Below are 10,990 nucleotides of genomic sequence, written 5' to 3'. Positions count from 1 at the left end.
ATGAAGTATAAAAACTATATTTTAACCCAAACCAAAACCAAATCTAAGATCGGTGTACATGTACACAAAAATCTACATTGCATTTGTTACTTTTCTTTTATTAAGTCACAGAGTAATTGCATAAGTACCATAAGTCTAAGTAATGCATTGCTTTAATGTTTTTATTTGAAATGTTTAATAATTTCCAATGTGAATATTACATAATGGGACAAGTAATGCACAGCTGGCTATGGGAATACTTTATTACATTGTAAGTGCAAACTTAACCATGCTTCAGGTTTTGACATCTCATAATGAATTCTATCATTCATGCTTCATAATTTAAGAAGAATGAAAGTGCCTGAAAGTTCTCCTAATCTACCATACAAAAAAAGGCAACATCAAACATCATTAAGCACATCCCCAAACCTAAGCCTCTTAGTTATTCAAAAGAAATTATAATTCGATAAGACATTTTAACATGAATTGACCTCTTTTCACTTTGTTTAATTACAACCCCTAAGAAAATGACTTATCAAAATTTCAACACTATGTGATCTGTCACCTTCCCAGCTTCATTATAAGAGCCTGTCCATAGACAGTCACCCTTCACCTAGACTTCAAATTACACAGGCTACCAGGCTCCACAGCTGAAATGAACTGAGAACTTGTCCCCTGGCCCCAGCTCCATTAAAATGGAAAACTACAATGTATTATAAAAATATAATATTATGGGTATTTTAGAAACTAAGTCTGCCCTCTCAGTAATCCAAGCCACAGCTAATTAGGCAGATCTGGTACTGTCAGTTCTTGCTGCTAGAATTTTTTCCTTGCCATATTGTGATAACTGAAATGCTAACTATTCCTTAACCACAAGTTCTTATTGGAGAATGGACAATTTAAGAAGACAATAGGGTGGTTAAGGCCTGGGGCAGGGGCAGGCTAGAAGGAGTCAATGAAGGGGGAAAGGGGACACATCTAATACTTTAAAAAAATAAATATTTTTAAAAGATTTAATATCTTTTTTCTGATAAAACTCATCCCTCAGAATAGCATCCCACTACCTAACTGTAAATGTTCATGAGTACAATATACTTTATTTACCTTTTTTGGGTCTCTCAGCATAATTTCTGGAAATTCTGCTATGAACTATTAAAACAAAATCTGTATTATATTAGTCCTTTGGATCCTTTGTCTACCAGCAAATTCCTTTACTGAGGACTCCTAATCTAGGCTTACAACTCTACTATGCCCTTACTGGGGATGTCTACTTGCAGTCTGTTTACCGTATTTCCTGCCATTACAATGAAAAATGCTAGCATTAGCCTAAATCCAAAATATAGGTCACCCACAAATATGCATACGTCACCTATTCAAGAAAAAATAAGCTGTAATAATAAGTCCTTGCTCCTAAAATCTGATAGACTGTGAAAATTCATGATATAAACAAGAACTACCACATTTCATTTAAAAAATAAACTTCCTATTTAAAGATTACTTTATGCCACTTTTCAAGAATAAAGAAGATATCTCAAAACAGTGGACTACCTTACACAATATCTAGTTTCTATCCCTACGGTCAACATGCAACTCTATTTTGAGAAGCTCTAAAAAATATAAAATATCAACTCTTTCTATAAAATTTATTGTGCTGAATGAATTCTAGATATATTTGGTACTTAAGTAAAAAGAACCCCAAAATTCTGTCCATAGTAGCACTTCAATACTGTATTATACAGAACATTATATAACAGTGTTCTGTGCCTAATAAAATTGTTGCCCTTTCAAATACAACTTGAAAATAACAACTAAATCAAATCTAAATACTGTAGATTTATTCATGGGCAGATATCCCTGAGTCTTAAAAATGCTTATGTGTATGAGAATATTTCAAAGGAAAAAAATTTAAGTTTTCATGTATATTTTTGCATAAGAATCCTTTCTGTCTGTGTAACTATTAATATTTCTAGATCACTATTCTGTCTCACACAATTGAGGAAATTATGGTCTACAGAATAATTTCCAATAGATCAATAGTACTGATGAAACTTAAAATACATGACCAACTAAGTCTGAATTAGAGAGTAGGGTTTTTAGAACACTTCTCTACCCTAGAATGTGTCCTTATTCATTCTTGGGAAGGTTTAGAGGACAGTGTGACTAGCTGAGGCCATTAAAAGAGGAAGATCTTGAACATTAATTATTTTCAAACCTCAGTGCCATATTCCCTTAATGTTGATATTCATAAACTGCATGGTTGTTTTCTCACAAATATATTGGTTTTTAATTCCACTAAGTTATATATACTATAATAAGTTTACTGAGTCTTATGGTATACAGTAATAATTCCTTAGAGGCAAATTTTTCTTTCCACAGTAGTAGTAATAATTTTATTATGGTAGTCAATGAGAATATATAATTTTACCTATATGAGCTTTTATGTAAACAGCTTTAAAAAGTTTTTAAAAAGTACAATAAACACCTTTATAACTATCACCTAGATTCAATGATTTTCAAAAACTAAACTCTAGACTTTATTCAGATTTCATCATTTTTTTGTTATTATTGTAGGATTTCATGCAGGTTACTATATTTCATTTAGATATTATACCTCCATAATGTCCTCTGGTCTGTGACCATTCTCTTAGTCTTGAATTTTATTGATTCCAGAGAGAATCAAACCTGCGACCTTTCGGTTTATTGGATGATGTTCCAACTAACTGAACCACATTGGCCATGGATAGCATATCTATCCTTACATGAGTACCATACAATGTTAATTATGATATCTTTGTAAGTTATTTTGCAATTAGCCAGTGTGATGCCTCTGATTTTGTTATCTGTCATGATTGCTTTGACTACTTGGGGTCTTTTGTGGTTCTATGAAAACTTCAGGATTGTTTTTCTATTCCTTTGGAAGATGCCATTGAAATTTTGATGGAGATTGGATTAAATATGAAGATGGCTTTGGGCAACATTGATGTTTTAACAATGTTAATTTGTCCAGTCATGGGCAGGGGATGTCCTTCCATTTGTTTGTGTCTCCTTCTATTTCTTTCAACAAAGTCGTATAGTTTTCAGTGTACAGATCTTTCACATCCTTGCTAAATTTACTCCTAGGTATTTTATTGTTTATGATGCTATTGGAAAGGAATAATTTTCTTTTTTTTTTCAGATATTTCATGGTTAGTGTACAGAAATTCAACTGATTCGTGCTTACTGATTTTATGTCCTGCAACATAACTGAATTCATTGATTAGATAAAAGAGTTTTTTAGTTGGGTCTGGGATTTTCAATATATGCCATAATCTCATCTGCAAATAATGATGACTTTACTTTTTCGTTTCTGATTTGGATGCCTTTTATTTCTTTGTCTTGCCCGATTGCTATGGACTAGGACTTCTATGTTGAAGTCCAACTATGTTGAATAACAGTGTTGAGAGAGGGCTTGGATTTGAAATAAAGTACACATAAAGCTAATATGACATTCTATGTCAAATGTAATTAAAAATATTAAAGACGCTGCTAAGAGAAACAAAAATGCGCCTTTTTCATGTCGTTTTAAATATCCTGCACTGCCAGTTTTCCTTGATCCCTTGTTTTTCCTTTATTTTCTCTGATGCTTGATGATCATGTAGCTGTATAATCCGAGTTCTGAGTCACTCTGAGTGAGTTTTTCACTTTTTAAAATCTTCTCTTGAAGGTATTTTTAAAGTCCATGTTAGTAGTTTCTAGGGAATAAATTAGGACTAAAACAAACAGTAAACCACACATTCAAGTTAAATAAATTAATGCTGAATTTCAAGAACAAACAAACAAAAAGGAACTTCCAAAGAGTACTGTTTTTATTTTTATCCACTAAAATTAGAATTTCTAAAAATTCATGCTAAATGACTCTTTGGATAGTGAAAATAAGTTAGTTTAAAATAAACCATCCTGGCCAGAAGCAAAGTTTGTTTTTCCCTACTTGTAATCAAAATATGTCTTCTTATATAGCATGTACAATATGAATAGATAGCAATTAGCATTTCTTAATGAGTCTTAGAGGAAAATAAAACAGAAAGGAGAGACCACTATTTCATATGTAAAATAGAAGTGTTAAACATGGTCCAGCTTCTGATGGTCTAATTTATTTTCTGTATTTCTAGATATGTTATAGTGAGCCTAAAATACTCTTAAAGTGAGAAAAATATTTTTATATAGTGCCAAATTAAACAACCTGTAATCCCGAAACAATGAACATAGCTTTGTATGGAATATATGGCAGGCAGAGCTGTAACCATATCTCATATGTGAGCTGCTTGAAATACACATGTCACTTTATTTACCTAGGTTTCATTTTAGAACTTAAAGTCTATTTCTTTGATATTTAGGAATTATTATTTAAAAATAATCCACTTCAAATTTTACTTTATACTTTGAAATCTCGACCACTAAATTCCACCTCTTATTCCAATTCCTGTTTTCTTAATTTTTTAATGTCTATGTCAAATAAATTGGCCTGCGAATATATCATGCCACAATTTCTGGATAGTTGTTCTAGAAATCTGTCTTGTCCCATTTATATCTCAACCTTTTTATGTACAAAACAATATGTCTGATTTTTAATATTCATGATATAACATTGTCTTAGTTTTAGTAAATGCTTTAGATATTAGCTGATTGGATTTACACTGGTAATGATAAAAGTAGGAAGAAAACATATGTTACACTTTGTTTTTCATATTTCACACTTATTCATTCATTGAATGGTTTATACATAAATCATAGAAACATTGGCATTGCAAGTAGCTTCTTTCTGGACATTTACATTTTCAAATTAATCTTAATATTTTAAGAATAAGTTTATGTCCCTGGCCAGGTGGCTCAGTTGTTCAGAGTGTCAGCCAGTACACCAAAGGTTGCAGGTTCTATTCCCTGTCAGGGCACATACCTAGTTGTGGGTTTGATCCCTGGTAGGGGTGCAAATAGGAAGCAGCTGATAAGTGATTCTCTCTCTCTCTTTCTCTTCCCCTCTCTCTAAAATCAATAAAAACAGATCCATGGATTAGGATTAAAAAAATAAGTTTATGGACCAAAGCTAAGCAAAGTGAATGCATAAGTATTAGGTATAACTCAATTAGGTAGACCAAAACTAGTTTACTACAGGTAATTTCATGTGATTCAATGTAATACTTATTTGATTAAATTTATACTAGTATCAAATAGAGTATTGCCTATGTTTGAATAATATAACTAGATGAAATGGCATAAATATTTTGATTTTCTCAAATGTATTTCAGACAGAAATAGCAAATACACTGGGATCTCTCTAGCCCACATTCTGTGCCTGTTTTATGTTTGAGATGACAAAACAAATATATTTGTGCATGGTATAAAGTAGTATTATGTATGAGTCTTCAAGTTAGTGACTTATCCAAAGCTAACTCTAAGTGGATCACAAAAAGAATTAACATAAATGCGATGTATATAAGAACTAAAAATTCAGTATAGTATTGTAAACGTGTATATTTGCATTTGGGGGTTATAAAAGCCAATAAAAAAAGCAAAAGCAGAGTAGACATTGTGGTAGATTTAGAGATGGGCGAAGCAATAGTGTACAGCTGTTTGTTTTGTCCTTGTCTTAGCTCTAGAACCAGATTATTCTATGCATTTTTAATTAGAGGTCTCATATAATGATTTATAATGATTAAACAAAAAGTTTTCCTATAAAATATAAGTATCTCATGCCAGAAACTACTAAAATTTGCACATATAAAGTGAGGTTTATTTTCTTTGTGAAACTTACAAATTTTTTATTATATATCTAAAGCTATACCTGGTCTAAGTACATTGAAAGTCTTATTTATATAGCTGATTTTTTTTTTTACTTGAAATCTGGTGCTGGAGATTTACTTAAAATTAATTTTAAAGAAATTAATTTAAAATTAATTTCTGGTAATTTTCTTTAAATTAATTTTTAAAAATATTTGCATAAAATTGGACAATCACACACTCAAGAAATAACAGCAAATGTAAAAATAGTGTTTTGTTTCATTTTTTATTTTCTTACGTGACTGGCCAGGTCAATCGTTCTCATCATTAATTTAAAACACTATTACTTTGGGATGCCTTCTTTCTTCCCAGCTTCATGGTTGCCTTCACTTAATGTCAAAGACTCTTTCATCATCAACAGGAAGAGCCTTAGAGGATGCATTTTAAAATGAAAAAGCCTAATCACTACTGAACATTAAGTGACTTTTCCAGTTCTGTCACATGCAATATTTTTGAACTAAATCTCATTGGTCTTATTCTCTTTGATTATATCTTGAACCAGAAATAAGCTCTCAAAGGAGCACACCAATCTAAGCTAGACGCCACATTGAATTTTGAACCTATTTAAAACATTGAAAATTTGACAGTTAACAAAGATTTACTGATTTACTATAAATCTTTACAATTTTAAGATGCTATTTCTATTACTCCAAAGAAGAAATCAGATGAGATGACTTTTCTTTGCCCCTTTCCCTATATAGATGTGACCTTTAGTTTGCAGGCCATGGTTGGCCAAATCCTGTCTTAGAAGACAGCATGGGGATTTCATTTTATTTAGCTGTGGTGACTGATTTAAAGACAGATCCTGCAACCACCTCATTACTGAAATGAGGTGAATTTTTAAAAATTTATTATCCACAAAAGTTAAGTTTTTCTTCATTTTATTCTTAGGCCCTATGTAATGTATTGTTGAGTTTGCTTCAGTTCATGGTGACTCTATGAATGAATGATGTCCACCATGCCCTGTCCTTAACAAACCTGCTCAGCTTCTATACACTAATGCTTATGGTTTCCTTTATGAAGTCAATTTATCACATATTTGGTCTTCCTCTTTTCCCTCTACCTGCTATTTTTCCATCATTATTATCTTTTCCAAAGAATCCTGCCTTCACATTTGTGCCCAAATTAGGACAGCTTCAGGTTTGTCATTTTGCCTCTGGCAATATTTCAGGCTCAGTTTGCTTTGGGACTCACTTTTTCATCTCCCTGGCAGTCCAGACAGACTGCAGAGATCTCCCCCAGCACCAGATTTCAAGTGAATCTCTTTTTTTCCTTCCAGCCTTCTTCACTTTCAAACTTTTTCTTTTAATTTTGTTTTATTGCTTAAAGTATTACAAAGAGTATTACATAGGTCTCCTTTTATTTCCTCCCCATGACCTTCCCCAGGCTACCTCTACACCCCAGGGTCTTGTGTCCATTGGTTATGCTTATATGCATGCATACAAGTCCTTCGGTTGATCTCTTACCCCTCCACCCTCTGCCAACCCTCCCCGGCCTTCCCGCTGTAGTTTGACAGTCTGCTTGATGTTGCTCTGCCTCTGTATCTATTTTTGTTCATCAGTTTATAATGGTCTTAATTACCCATAAATGAGTGAGATCATGTGGTATTTTTCTTTCATTGACTGGCTTATTTCACTTAGCATAATGCTCTCCAGTTCCATCCATGCTGTTGCAAATGGTAAGAATCCCTTCTTCTTTACAGCAGCATAAATTCCATTGTGTAGATGTACCACAGTTTTCTAATCCATTCATCTGCTAATGGGCACTTAGGCTGTTTCCAGATCTTAGCTATGGTGAATTGTGCTGCTATGAACATAGGGGTGCATATATCCTTTCTGATTGGTGCTGCTGTTTTCTTGGGATATATTCCTAGAAGTGGGATCACTGGGTCAAATGGAAGTTCCATTTTTAACTTTTTGAGGAAACTCCATAGTGTTTCCCACATTGGCTGCACCAGTCTGCATTCCCACCAGCAGTGCACGAGTGTTCCTTTACTCCACATCCTCTCTAGCACTTGTCGTTTGTTGATTTGTTGATGATAACCATTCTGGCAGGTGTGAGATGGTGCCTCATTGTTGTTTTGATTTGCATCTCTCGGATGATTAGTGACTTTGAGCATGTTTTCATATGTCTCTTGGCTTTCTGAATGTCCTCTTTTCAAAACTGTCTATTTAGGTCCTTTGCCCATTTTTTGATTGGATTGTTTATCTTCCTTTTGTTAAGTTGTATGAGTTCCCTATAAATGTTGGAGATTAAACCCTTATCGGTGATTACAATGGCAAATATGTTCTCCCATGCAGTGGGCTTTCTTGTTTTGTCAATGGTTTTTTTTTGCTGTGCAGAAGCTTTATATTTTGATATAGTCCCATTTGTTTATTTTCTCCTTAGTTTCCAATGCCCTAGGAGATGTATCAGTGAATAAATTGCTTCGGCATATGTCTGAGATTTTGTTGCCTTTGGATTCCTCTAGTATTTTTATGGTTTCCCATCTTACATTTAAGTCCTTTATCTATTTTGAATTTATTTTTGTGTATGGTGTAAGTTGGTGGTCTAGTTTCATTTTTTTGCATGTATCTATCCAATTTTCCCAACACCATTTATTGAAGAGACTGTCTTGACTCCATTGTATGTTCTTGTCTCCTTTGTCAAATATTAATTGAGCATATTGGTTCGGGTCGATTTCTGGGCTCTCTATTCTATTCCATTGATCTATATGCCTGTTCTTGTGCCAGTACCAGGCAGTTTTGAGAACACTGGCTTTGTAATACAGCTTGATATCTGGTATTGAGATCCCACCTACTTTGTTCTTCTTTCTCAGGATCGCTGCAGCTATTTGGGGTCTTTATTTTATTCCAGATGAATTTTTGGAGGGTTTGTTCTAGGTCTGTGAAATATGCCGTTGGTATTTTAATGGGAAGTGCACTGAATTTAAAGATTGCTTTGGGTAGTATGGACATTTTAATGATGTTGATTCTACCAATCCAAGAACATGGTATGTTCTTCCATCTGTTTATGTCTTCCTCTATCTCTTTTTTCAACATCCTGTAGTTTTCTGAGTAGAGGTCTTTTACCTCTTTAGTTAAGTTTATTCCTAGGTATTTTAATTTTTTTGGTGTGATGGTAAATGGGATTGCTTTTTCAGTCTCTCTTTCTGTAAGTTCACTATTGGTGTATAGAAATGCCTCTAGTTAACTTTTTAATACTAGAAAACCCACTGAAAAATGGGGAAAAATATTGAAAGGAAAAGAAAACAAAACATTTCTCAGTGAAATGTCATGTATTATGAGGATAAAAAGGAAGCCTGTAAGCTTTCTGATTTGGGCAGATGGTTACAAAGGAGAGAGAATCAGCTTAGCATTAGAAGGCTCCTCTGGAGCATTAAGCTCTAGAAAACCATGTTTGAAAAAATCATAAGATCTTTAATAGAAAAGCATTGTTACTTTTAGATTCCATATTTCCAGGGAGTAGAAAAGAACTTTTCAGGTATACAAAACTACAACATATACATCATCTATAAATAACATTGAGGAATCATTGATTGGCTGCTTCCTGCATGCCCCCAAGTGGGGATCCAGCCTGCAACCCGGGCATCTGTCCTGACCTGAAATTGAACAGTGACCTCCTGGCTCTTGGGGCAATGCTCAACCACTGAGCCACTCCAGCTGGGATCATCCTCTAATAGTACATTTTGAATGGTATTAATTTTCTATTGCTACATCAATTAGTACATGGTTAGCAGCTAAAAACAACACACATTACCTCACAATTTCTGTGGGTCAGGTGTCTGAGCTCCACAGTTAGGGTCTTAAAAGGCTATATTCAGGTATAGGCTGAGCTGTGTTATCATCAGAAGCTTTAATAGGGAAAATCTGCTCCTAAGCCCCCTTAAGTCATTGGCAGAATTGCTGCTATAGAACTGAGACAGCTGTTGGTATATAGAAAAGCCATAGATTTCTTGGCATTAATTTTATATCCTGCTACATTGCCAAATTCATCTATTGAATCCAATAGTTTTTTGATGGAGTCTTTAGGGTTTTTTACATCTGCACATACTATTTTGGAATATGAGGGTGTTGATGATCTTAGCTTTAGCCTCTAATGATGCATCTTTGCTCTTGGTGATCTTTCCTAATTCATTCACTTCTGCTTTTCTGATTCTCAATCTTCTCTTTATTTCTTTATTTTCACTCCCCACCCCTCATAGGAAAGTGGGGAATCTGATAAATAAATATTTGAAGCAATGGATTAGTTATTTACACTCTAATGAATTATCAAGTAGGATAAGATTTTATTATGTGATCTATTAATAGTAACATAAATTTGGTTTCTTGAATACCCTGTGTTATATTTCTCAGAATAAATGTTTCCCTTTATAAAAGTGTTTTCATAAATCTAGAAAATCAAGCACCCCCAGGTTTTATATGTGACCGGATTCCATTTCCTTTATGAATAATCCTCTCTCCTCTTATGACCACAATGTCGTGGCTTTAAAACATTAGTTCAAAGGAGGTGTGAAGACTAGGAATCCTAAGGTTTCTAAAGTCATTTCTATTCAAAAAGGAGAAAGAAAAATAGTCAATGCTGTCAATCATAATGCAAAATAACTTAGATATAAATTTCCTGTTGGTGATTATACAACATAAGGAAGCTGCTTTTTTTCTTAATGATAGCTCATAACTCAATGGATTATTGTGAATATTATAAAATAGTATAATCATCAGGATTTTTGATACATCTTAAACACTTAATAAACTATAGCTAATTTTAGGAAAATGTATAGCACTCACTATAGCAGTGATGGCGAACCTATGACCTGCGTATCAGAGGTGACACGTGAACTCATTATTTTGGTTTATTTTTCTTTGTTAAATGGCATTTAAACATATAAAATAAATATCAAAAATATAAGACTTTGTTTTACTATGGTTGCAAATATCAAAAAATGTCTATATGTGACACAGCACCAGAGTTAAGTTAGGGTTTTTCAAAATGCTGACACGCCGAGCTCAAAAGGTTTGCCATCACTGCACTATAGGATCCAGATCAAGTTCATACTGGGAAAGTTGAATATGGGAAGCAAAAGTTTTTTAAATTATGTCTATATAAGCGAAGGACTCTGTGCTTTGTGGAGTATATGGGATTTATTTAAAAGGAGGAAAAATGATAGGAGAGAATTCAAGTTTGAAGTTCAACACAA

Source organism: Myotis daubentonii, chromosome 3, assembly GCF_963259705.1.
Source record: "Myotis daubentonii chromosome 3, mMyoDau2.1, whole genome shotgun sequence".
In the NCBI taxonomy this organism is placed as follows: domain Eukaryota; kingdom Metazoa; phylum Chordata; class Mammalia; order Chiroptera; family Vespertilionidae; genus Myotis; species Myotis daubentonii.
The sequence above is the reverse complement of the archived record's forward strand: the minus strand, read 5'-3'. Positions refer to the sequence as shown.